Raw genomic sequence first — 12472 nt, 5'->3', positions numbered from 1 at the left:
ACATACTTACCTACCGCAGTCTGTCCCCGGCGCTGTGCTTCTCTGCTCTGGCTGTGAGCGCCGGGCAGCCGGAAAGCAGAGCGGTGACGTCACCGCTCTGCTTTCCGGCCGCTGTGCTCACAGCCAGAGCAGAGAAGCAGAGCGCCGAGGACAGACGGCGGTAGGTAAGTATGTAGCGTTTGTTTTTTTTTACTTTAACGATGGTAACCAGGGTAAACATCGGGTTACTAAGCGTGGCCCTGTGCTTAGTAACCCGATGTTTACCCTGGTTACCAGCGAAGACATCGCTGAATCGGTGTCACACACGCCGATTCAGCGATGTCTGCGGGGAGTCCAGCGACGAAACAAAGTTCTGGACTTTCTTCCCCGACCAACGACAACACAGCAGGGGCCTGATCGCTGCTGCCTGTCACACTGGACGATATCGCTAGCCAGGACGCTGCAACGTCACAGATCACTAGCGATATCGTCTAGTGTGACGGTACCTTTAGACTAGAACCAAAAATAAATTTAGACTTCAGAGTTGACCTTTAATTAAAAACTCCATTCTAAATGGCACAAAATTAACTCAGACCTGGAACCAAACCCTCAAATAAATTCACACCTCACACCATAACCTAAAGTGAATTCAGATCCCATACCAAACCATACCCAAAAAAGAATTCAACACAATTAAGAGACCCTCCAACCTGATACTAGGCTAGCTCCTTCACAACATGCGCCGTACATGTTGGAAGTGGATGTATGGAGCGGGCTCACGGGGTGAGCCTGCCCCATACCCGGCAGGTGATGACCGTGTGTTACAGCCAGGACCTGCCGTTAACAATCGTGTGTAAGGCTAGGTTCAGATTGCGTTAGTGCAATCCGTTTAGCGCCTAGCGCTAGCAGATTGCGCTAACGCAATGTGATATAAAGGGGTCGTGTTAAACGTCCCCGCTTTCGCAGATCTCCGATCTGCGAGAGCGGGGAACGGACCGCGGGCACAAAACATCAGCACATCGCTAGCGCGTGCCGAAAATGGCACGCGCTAGTGATGCGCATCCCCATTGCTGTTAATGGGCGTGCTAACGGACGCGTTGCACGGCATTAATTTCGCCGTGCAACGCTGTCCGTTAGCGCGGTCCCATTAACGCAATGGGAACCTAACCTTACGTGGAGCTCCACCCGTGATTTTTAACCTAACCTAAGTGAACTATTAAGATCAGGGAAAAGGAAAAAAATAAGTTTAAAAAAAATAATAAAATAAACATTAAAAAATCACCCCCCTTTTCACCATTATAAATATAAAAAAAAGAAAAAAAAAACATATGTGGTACTGATGCATTCAGAAAAGTACAATCTATCAAAATATAATATAATTAACACTATTGGTAAACACTGTAAATGAAAAATATTCAAGAACGCCAAAGTAACGTGTTTTGGTCACTGCAATATCACAAAAAAGACTGCAGCCAGCAATCAAAACATCACATATATCCCAAAATGGTATCAATAAAAACTTTGCCTCACCCCACAAAAAAAAAAGCTGTCACCACGGCTCCACGGACTGAAAAATGAAAACGTCACAGGTCTCGGAAAATGGTGACACAACTGCAAAACATTTCTTTTGCAAACTTCTGATTTTTCTTTAGCGATGAAATAATAATAAAAAAAAAATGGATGTCTGGTATCGCCGTAATGGTGCTGATGAGAAGAATCGTGTTATCGTATTATATACGCCATCAAAATGATTCCTAAAAACAACGTCAGAATCGCATTAGTTTCACAATTTCTCGCCACGTGGCATTTTTTTTTTTTACCTTTTCCAGTACACAATGTGATAAAATGAATGATGCCATTCAAACGTACAGCTGGTTCTTCAACAACAACAACAACAAAAAGCCCTCAACGGAAAATTAAAAGAGTTATTGCTCTGGCAAAGAAGGGGAGGGAAAAATGAAAAGGCAAAAATGGAAACTGGCGAAGGGACTAGACGGCCAAATTAGTAATTTAGGTATTATCAGACCTCCAGCAATTTGTGCTCCTGATTCTCCAATGTTCACCTCCAGGCACCCCGACACACAGCCAACATATGGAAAAAGCATGGTGACTGCTGTCCAGCACCACTCCTTTTATTACAGATATGATGATCTGCGGAGATGATGTAGATCTCAGGGTTTACGGTCTCATCTACTGATCCTAAATGGTTAATGATTGCACAAGACCCATGTGGCTTGTACCCGGGTGGACCGGTCTCCCTGCTTCCCTCCTGTCAGCCGGCAATAATGCCTGCAGTTCACGCTGTGTCCTGAGGAGGCACTCGAGCTGCAGCTGAGAATAATGAGAAGCTTTGCTACAATACGGCAGGAGGAAGACAGATGAGACGGAGATAATCTCGGGGGTCGCAGCAAACGTCTTCAGGACGGAGGTAAGGACATATATGTACCATATAGATTTATAGACTGGGGGTGTGGAGGAGAGGCGACCATTGTGTGCTGGCTCCATTGTCTGTGGCTTGCAGAGCTGTCATGTCCACAGCCCAGGATGCTGCACTGCGACTTCCATTATTGCAGCCTCCTTGATCTGTGCAGTCTGGGTGGGATCAGCTAATCCTGAGCAATCCCTGTAGGTGCAGTGTGCTGGATTATCATGGTGTCAGCATGCATCAGATACAGTGTGTCCATTATAAAGGGACTGGAGGGGGAAAGGATCGATACATACTCGGATGTTTCTGGACCCAGGCTGGGTGCACCCTCCTATCTCCCCAGGGGGGGATCACTAGATCACTTCCTTGTCTCTTACTTCACACTGATTTACATGCCACTTTCCTGACCTTGGGTGGGAAATCCAGCAGCACCAGGGTCAGGATAGATCTCCTGCTCCAAAACGACAGATCCGCCGATCCCTTCTAATCCTAAATGAAAAACATACGAGAAATGGTCATTTAGCGTCTTACATTGGCATTAAGAGACGACTCGGACGACAAATCACGGAAATATGTTTAGGGTATGTGCACACGTTGCGGATTCTCTGCGGATCCGCAGCGTTTTTTTTGAGGTGAAGAGAAACGCTGCAGATCCGTAATTGATTTACAGTACAATGTAAATCAATGAGAAAAAAAAAAAACACTGTGGACACGTTGCGGAAAATCCGCTGCGGAAACGCTGCGGTTTAAAAGAAGTAGCACGTCACTTCTTTTTTGTGAATCTGCAGCGTTTTTGTACCCATTCCATTATAGAAAAACCGCAGGGGTTAAAAAACGCAGCAAATCCGCAAGAAAACTGCAGCAAAAAAACGCTGCGGAACCGCACAAAAAAAGCGACAATTCCGCAGGTGCGTTTTCTGTCAGGAGAGGCAGAATCCGCACCAGAAATTCCTAAGCCTAATCCGCAACGTGAGCACATAGCCTCAGAAATGTTTGAAGGCGTGCAGAAAATCACCTTACAGTTCAGCTGCGAGGGTCCAGATCATCAAATGGTTGTATAGCAAAATGGGCGATTGTATGGCAGGGCCATGGGCGCAGAGGTCGTGTTGGCATTGTGGCACATGGCGCTGGACTTGGGACGTGTGGTGTCTATTAGCAGCTATGCCCATTATTCTATGCGTCAAACATTTTTCTCTTGATAAGAGAAAGCACATGGAGGAATTATGGTTGCGCTGACTATTTCTTATCAGCATTTTCCATAAAAAGCCATGTGAATATGAACAGAAGCAGTCGCAGAACAGTCACTTCTTTATACCTGATTGCAACCACATCAACCGAGCACATGGAACAGCCGAGAGAGTGTATCCCACGCAGGAAATCAGTTTACATTGCCTTTTATTTAGGTAGAAGTGGCATAATAAAAATAATTAATAAATAATTACGCGTATTTAAGATAGGGGAAAAGGATAAAAAAATGTTTTTATATAAATAAAATATATATCACAATCAGATATAAAATGGTGACCCCAATATATTCATTACAGACTATATACCCATTTTGTGCATCACACAGAATATAAAAAAGAAAAAAGAGGATAAAAATCAATGCGAGTAAATAATAACAAGATATATAAGGTGCAATACTAATAAATCACTCACTTCAAAATTATACACTATTAATTGAAAACAATGCCCCAAAAAAGCCTGTGCAGTGTAAGGGCAAAGCAAAAAATATGTAAGACCACAGGATATAGCCAAGCCTGCGGACACAGCAATGATGCTCATAAAGTGCAAAGTGCAAAAATGTAAACACCCATGTGGGAAATGTAAATATCTGCAATATACCTTTTAGGGCCACCACGTCCCGTCACCGCGCAACCCGACGCGCGTTTCGGAATACCTTCCTTCGTCCTTCGTCGTTGTGGCCTCATTACACGTCTGTATAAAACATGTTTGTATAAAACCAGTACCGGTGCCGTCTGTGTGTCATTCATGGTGCCAGAAAGCAACGGACATGTCTCTGCGTGTTTTCCACAGACACAGGGTCCATGTAAAAACACCGATATGTTAATAGACCGACAGGTTATGATGGGTACGTGCGGTATCCGTGAAAAAACTCTATACCACACGTACCGCTGTGAGCGGTGATGTCACTAAGGTAAAGCAGTTCACAGGCCGGCTCACACAGAGCTTACCGTGAGAACTGCTGCCTGTGACCTGCGGTAATCGTAATTACGTCACTGCTCGTCACTTAAGCCAGAAATTTCTCATGGTGCTCTACTGGCGTGGTGAGCGGTCAGGTTACTGATGTCACCGCAAGCCACACTATCCGGATGTGGCAGAGTTGGGGATCATCGTGGGACCTCATCATTATGGATTAATGGTAAACAGGTGAACATTACTGTGATTTTTTATTTTTATTTTTAGGTTAATAAATGGGGAAAAGCAAAGTGATTTGTGCAATTAAAGGACTTTACTAGGTCTCTGAATTAATTAATTATAACTACAGGGTTAGTAATGGGGGTGTCTGATAAAACGCCTCTCCATTACTAACCCCTGGGCTTGATGTCCGCAGACATAAAACAGCTGACATCAAAACCATTATCCCGCTTGGGAACGCACCATGGCCAGCAGGAAAAGCCAGAGCTAAGCGCCAAAATTGGCACATCTAATGGATGAGCCATTTCTGGGGCCACTAAGGGCTGGTGCTACTAGTTTAGGAGGAGGAGGGGATTACTATCCATGGCCCCTTCCCAGCCTATTAATATCAGACCACAGCTGTCTGCTTAGCCTTTGCTATTTATTAATAATAGGGGGGGACCTCACGTCATTTTTTTGTGTCCCCCTTTTTAATAACCAGTAGAGGCCAAGTAGACAGCTGTGAGCTGATATTAATATCCTGGGAAGCTCCATGTGTACTGTATTACCCCTTCCCAGCTTTCAGCTGTCTGCTTTCCCTCAGCTGGTTATTAAAAATAAGGGGGACTATATGCTATTGTTTTCTTTTATCTATTTATTAGCCAATTACAAGTACACAAAACTAAGCACTCAAAGCACTGATTATATATCTCACTGACATTTCTATCTATCTATGACTATTTTATTAGTTAGAAAGGTAGCCTGAAATGACAGAGAATTACTGTATATAAAAGCTGATGTTAAAATCACATTGCATATGTATTGCACATGCATGTCATACCAATGTTATACCGATGGTACGTGAGAAAAATCGCATTGTACTCGCATGACCCTCACTTGACACTCGTCCTAATTTTCAGGAACAACATCGTAGCGATTTGTTTTTTTTTTATGCAGATGAGTGAACCCTTAGGCTATGTGCACACGTTCAGGATTTCTTGCAGAAACTTCCTGAGCAAAACTGGACATTTTCTGCAAGAAATCCACATACGTTTTTTGTGCGTTTTTTTACCGCGTTTTTACCGCGTCTATGGTGCGTTTTTTTTGCAGATTTTTCCAGAGGTTCCCCATGCAATAATATAGTGGGAAATCTGCAAAAAATCCGCAAAATTAATGATCATGCTGCGTTCTTTACCGCGATGCGTTTCACGGAAAAAAATGTATCATGTGCACAAAAATTGCAGCATACATTCTTAATGATGGGATGCATAATGTATGCGTTTTATTTGTGTTTTTATAGCGAAAAAACGTGAAAAAACGCGAAAAATCTGCGACGTGTGCACACAGCCTTACGCTGCAAACATGATGGAATCCAATGCAAGAGCATCGGATGTGACATTCTAATGACCCTCAGCTCCTGCTAATTTCTCCATCTCCTCCATTACTTGTCTCGGCATATATCGGACTGCACTGAGATGACATCCAAATGCAGTCCAATATGTCACACGTACCCATAAACTTGTATGGATGCGAGTAAGCCGAGTCTCGGTGCCAAATCGCGGCATGCTGCAATTGTTTTCCCATGACCAATCGGCATGAGAAAATAATCGCAGATGTGAGCTGCCGCATAGAGTAACACTGGGCAGAGTGCTATCCGATAAAACATTGCATGGCACTCGGCCATGTTATACACTTGTGTGAGCGAGGCCTAATTGTAGCTTCTACCTACTGTAAGATTGTGCTTACTGCATGTGTTAGGTCACGCTCGCTTAGCAACAGGACTCAGTCACACAGGCACGTTTTTCACTTAAACACAGTCTATTTGGTTTATTATAGCATCATAAACCGGGTTATGCACAGTTCGTTATAAACTTCATAGAACACAACAGGCACCGACCAGTGACGTTAAGTTGCAGCTTTGACTCAGATATTTCTTATACGGCTTTAACTCACAGTTCAGACACTACACCCGCCAGCCCTCCTTGACTAGTTCCCAGGGGTGTCTGTACGCCGTATCAATGTCCGTGTCATATAGCGCACACTACATTGGTTCGCCGTCTCTAAGTACGCCGGACCTCACTTCATCCAGTTACCGTGGGAGACCACACAGTTCATAGAACATCATAAGCACCAACAGTCTATTGAGGTACCTTACGGGAGCTCCTGCTCCACCTGCTGACTCCTCGTCAGTCCTCTCTCCTGGGGAAACTGCCTTACCGGGATCACCAACTTGCCAGGCAGGCACACCTCAGTCAGTCCAGATTCACCGAAGGACGGTAGCTTCCCCAACACAGACCATCCATGTCCACAGTCTCTCAGGTGCTCCAGGAAGACTCCACTCACAGGAGCTTCCAACACAGACCGTCCAGGACCCCAGTTTCACTGTGCGCTATTTAGGACGTCCATCCCACCTGGGACCGTCCAACACACTGGCATTTGCTCTTCAGGATTCCTACTCCCAGGACATCCAACACAGGTTGTGCTCTTCAGGAAGCCTACTCCCAGGTCTTCCAACACAGGTTACTCAGTGCGCCATTCAGGACGTCTGTCCCTACCGGGGACCGTCCAACACACAGGCATGTGACCTGTCCGGGTGCTATTCTGTCTGTCCAACACCCCAGGCCACCAGGTCCAAAGCCCCACCATGTGCTCTTCAGGGAGACGACACTCCCAACACAAAGGCTCTCCAGGACCTTCCAGCATAGACCATTCAGGTCCACACTCAGCGACCATACAGGAACCCTGTGACCCACACCCTGGTCACATTATACACCTGTAACCACTCCCCCAGATGGGAGTGTGTGTGTGTGTGGCTAGTTCGACCCGCCCATCTCTCATAACTAGCCTAGTAAGTCTCCCTTCACAACTATACAAGCACTTGTGGGACAACAGGTCCCAGAACAACAACATTACATCAGACCTACCACTCAGACTCCCTCTGCGACACACATCGGCCACCCACAATTCTGCCTGTCACTGTTTCACCACCATTATAACCACAGATACGCCTCCATGCATATCCCGAGGAGCACACACATCGCCCCCTAGCTGCCACAGGGGTCACTGCATCACACTACCTACAATATCTGCGGTATCTACCAATTTGCAAAATATATAGTTTTATTAATCATTTATCGTTCTTCTGTTTCTAACATTTATTTATCTATCAATCATCTATCTCACATTTTTGTTAATAAAAATGAATGCTACTCTAGTGATCGTTGATAACATAGTGTAATATTATACATACAAATTTATAGTGCATAGCAATGCTATCCGATGTTTCTTACTTTAAGAACCCCTTTCAGCTTTCAGTCACATTCATAGCCCCCTCCAAGTAATGACATCCAGTGCCCGCCCCACAATAGTGACACCCAGAATCCTCCATTACTGCTATAATAACATCAAAAGATTTAACATAAAAAACAAACTGAGACCTTGTGCCTCCCTCACTTATAGACAGCATACTTACATTTGTTTTCAAATTTTATGACAAGTTAATGTGTTGGATAAAGTACTACAGGAAGAACGTTATGTTGATTTTTAAGGAAAGGTGCAAGCAATTAGACAAATACATTGTCGCCTGGGCATTTTAATAGCAATAGTCAAATGAGGCAATAAAAGTAAGGTATGCTAATGCATAAAAGTCATTACTACGTGTAACTTACTGGTGACTAATGGAATTTTAATCCGATTGCATTCGTCCGATTTAATTGTAGGTGGGAGCGACACCATACATTGCAATTCTGTCATATTGTAGAAGGCCCTGTAAATGGTTAATAGCTGCTGTATAAAAACAGATTGTACACAGATGACAAGTGGGAAAAAAAATCATCCCACATTTCTGGATGAGAATGGGACCAATTTTATTTTTTATGGTGTGACCTTAGACTACCGTAATTCTCCCAGTAAAGAAGGATGCAAGAGACAATCATTTCAGGGCTGTGAGACATTCTGGATCTGCCTGGGAACAAGATCACCTGCAGGCAGTGGCGTAACTTGAAACTCATGGGCCCCAATGCAAAAGCTCCAATGGGGCCCCTAAATATTTTAAATCTTTAATAGCAATAGTCTTTTTCTATAGGCCAAAGGGACTTTTAGGGCCCCCCAGGCTCCAGTGCCCGGGTGCGATTGCATCCCCTGCACCTGTTGTAGTTACGCCCCTGCCTGCAGGTCCAAATCTACACCTGAATTGACTTATCATCATGAAGTGACATAGTATCCCATAATCTGCATTGTTCCTATACCAAGTGACAGCCTCAAAATCTTAATGATTTAGAGGTGATCTGCAAAGAGCAGTGGACCAAAATTCCTCCTGACATGTGCGCAAGCCTCATCATCAACTACAAAAAACGTCTGACTGCTGTGCTTGCCAACAAGGGTTTTGCCACCAAGCATTAAGTCTTGTTTGCCAGAGGGATAAAATACTTATTTCTCACTGCAAAATGCAAATAAATTTATATAGTGTATACAGTGTGATTTTCGGGATTTTATTTTTGATATTCTTTCAGTGTTAAAATTAACCTACCCTTAAAATTATTGACTGTTCATGTCTTTGTCAGTGGGCAAACTTACAAAATCAGCAATGGATCAAATAGTTATTTCCCCAACTGTATGCAAATCCTGAGAAAATAAGGAATTTTGTGGAAATATATAATGTGTATAATTAGAATTGAGCCAAAAAATTAGCAGGTTCCTGTTTGAGCTCCTGCATCGGTAGTCCATGGCTGCTGGTCCGCAACCCTAAGAACCATCTCCTACCCACCAGCATCTCCAACTCCTCTTCTGATTAGTAGACCTGGATTGAAATCATTGTTATAGCGTAACGCACGCACAATGTTTTACTAGGTCTACTAATCAGAAGAGGAGTCGGAAATGCTGACTGGTAAGTGGAAGTTCGCTGGGCTCTGGCCCAGTAGCTACGGATTACAAATGTAGCTGCTACAACGGGGTCCTGTAAATATTTCTATAGGTATTGCTTGTGTGGCGTACTATTATGTGTTAAATGTTTTATTTATCTGCCCTAGTTTTTACTAGTTTTGACCCTCAGCTTCCTGTTTGTCACCAAGTTTTGATAAAGAATGCATAAACATGTAAGTGGAATAGGAAGTAAATAGGTTTTACATTATCATCACCGTCCACATTTGAACTAACAATCTAAATCCCCTATCAGTATTTTTTGTAGTGTAGCCAAATACACATGCCAACAACAACATGCTGCTTGCATATGTTGTCCTTGGTGGGATTTGAAACCAGCACCCCATCGCTGCAAAGCAGCAGTGCTAACCACTGAGCCACCGTGCTGCAGTGAGCGCTGCCAGTCTGTCCTCATATGCAGTCTCGCTGACTGCGCCTGTGTGGCCGCCCTGTGTGAATAAATCAGAAGACACTGCGGGGCTGGGATTCACAGGCACTCACTGCGCCTGCCCAAGGCATGACAAAAGAGCGCAGGCGCCGGCTGATTTCAAAACAGCGCTGAGGAGGCGACGCCCGGCGCCAAGAAGACTTGAGTGACGGCTGTGAGGCGTTTGCAGCAGGGGGGGAAAGCCCTGTCTCCAGGACTGAAGACAGGTATTTCGGACAAATTACAAAAACGGATTATTTCTGCAGTTACAGCACCAATAACTAAAAGAGCCACCTTGTCAGAATGCAGCATTACTGCTGCACAAGGTGGCTCTTTTAGTTTCAAACACCTGGGGGGGGGTGACAGAGTCCCTTTAAAAGTAATATTTTAATACATCACTAAATACAAGAACAATTTTCCTAATTTTGACAAGACTGAGTTTCATAGAACATTTTTTTTAAACCATAAAATAGAAGTAAGGTTAATAATATACCTTTCATTACAAAATGTTCAGTTTTACTCAAAGTAGTTGATAAAAAAAGGAACACACTCCACATCAAAAACTACTACATCTAGAATTTTGTATGACCTCCAGGATTTTTAAGGACAGCACCAAGTCTTTTAGGCATGGAAGGAATTAACAAGTTGGTGACATATTGCAACATCTAGATTTTTCCATTCTTCAAGAATGACCTCTTTTAAATCCTGGATGCTGGATGTAGAGTGATGTTCCACTTGTCTCTTCAGAATTCCCCATAGGTCATCAATTTGGTTCAGGTCAGGAGACATATTTGACCACTGAATCACTTTCACTCTGTTCTTCTTCAGAAATTCAACAGATGTGTGTTTTGGATAATTGTCATGTTGGAAAAGTGCATGAAAACAAAAATATCCAGCTCAGGAGATAAAAATCAAAAAAGTCTTTATGTGGACAAATTAAAAATAAGCTGCTTGACAAGCCGGTGCATACCGGAAGAAGGAAACTGAGGACTAAAAACACCACACGTGTTCGAAACGCGTCCAGTTACTTAAGACATTCCTTCCTCCGGTATGCATCGGCTTGTCAAGCAGCTTATTTTTAATTTGTCCAAATAAAGACTTTTGATTTTTATCTCCTGAGCTGGATATTTTCGTTTTCGTGTACAAGTACCTGGCGTCAAGCAGAGATGTATTCCCTGCTCGGACTAATTCTCATGGGCTGTGAGAATATCATCACAAGGGTGAGCTGAATCATCTTCTCCTTTTTGCTATGTTGGAAAAGTACACATTTTCTAAGGGCACAGAGTGATGGAGCATTTTGTCTTTAAATATAGAGCAGTACATCTGTGAATTCATGATACTATCAAAGAAACGCAGCTCCCCAACACCAGCAGCCCTCATGTAGCCCCACATAAGGACACTGTCACCACCATGTTTCACTGTAGGCACCGTGCCTTTAGAAAAATTAATTTACAAATATGCAGGTTGCCTACAGTGTCACATGGTGGTTGCAGTGTCCTTATATTGTGTCCATAGGCAACAATGAAGCATGGTGGAGGTTCCTTGTAAGTTTGGTGCTGCATTTCAGCAAATGAAGTTAGGGATTTTGTCAGGATTGATGGTGTCCTCAATGCTGACATCTACAGGTAGATGCTTGTCCATGATGAGGTACCATAAGGGAAGCATATGTGGCTCAGTGATTAGCACTGCAGCCTTGCAGCACTGGAGATGTCAGCATTGAGGACAAGGAGTTTGTATGTTCTCCCCGTGTTTGCGTGGGTTTCCCCGTGTTTTCCTCCGGGTACTCCGGTTTCCTCCCACATTCCAAAGACATACTGAGGATATTCAGGATTGTGAGCCCCATCTGGGACAGCGATCATAATGTGTGCAAACTGTGAAGTGCTGCAGAATATGTTAGCACTATATAAATAAAAGATTATTATTATTATTTATTCTTCAGGACAATAACCTCAAACATACAGCAGGCTTGCTACATTTTTACGTTTTAGTAGTGCCACATGCTAAAATATAAGGTTTAATTTAAAGACATTCTGTAAATTAATTTATGAGTATAGATTCACTAAAGGGTCACCATGAAGAGAATCACTTACCATATATACTCGTGTATAAGCCGAGATTTTCAGCACATTTTTTTGCCCCCCTCGGCTTATACACGAGTCATGGTCCAGATAGCAGGTGGGGGAGCGGGAGTCGGCGGCTGTAGCATAGTGACAGCTGCAGCTGCCAGCTTCCAGAAGGCATCAATACTCACCCTCCGTTGCTGCATCTCCATTCCTGCATCTCTGTCCCGGCGACGGCAGCTCTTTCCTGTTCCTATGCTCTGAGGTCAGGTGGTACCACTCATTAAGGTAATGAATATGCACGCC

The 12472-nt window shown here is 43.7% G+C and overlaps 1 protein-coding gene across 3 annotated transcripts in view; it reads left to right on the top strand.

Annotated features, from left to right (window-relative positions):
• The first annotated feature begins 2137 nt into the window (after positions 1 to 2137).
• B4GALNT1 (beta-1,4-N-acetyl-galactosaminyltransferase 1) overlaps positions 2138 to 12472 on the top strand; it is a 339817-nt gene continuing 329482 nt past the window's right edge. Inside the window, exon 1 of one of the 3 annotated variants that reach the window (XM_069758583.1) lies at positions 2138 to 2407. The gene's annotated coding sequence lies outside the window, so the exon portion shown is untranslated. The remainder of the gene's footprint in view (positions 2408 to 12472) is intronic. The other 2 variants (XM_069758584.1, XM_069758586.1) reach the window with 2 other exon arrangements.

The sequence above is a fragment of the Ranitomeya imitator genome, chromosome 3 (genome assembly GCF_032444005.1).
Source record: "Ranitomeya imitator isolate aRanImi1 chromosome 3, aRanImi1.pri, whole genome shotgun sequence".
NCBI lineage: Eukaryota > Metazoa > Chordata > Amphibia > Anura > Dendrobatidae > Ranitomeya > Ranitomeya imitator.
The sequence above is the reverse complement of the archived record's forward strand: the minus strand, read 5'-3'. Positions and strand labels throughout refer to the sequence as shown.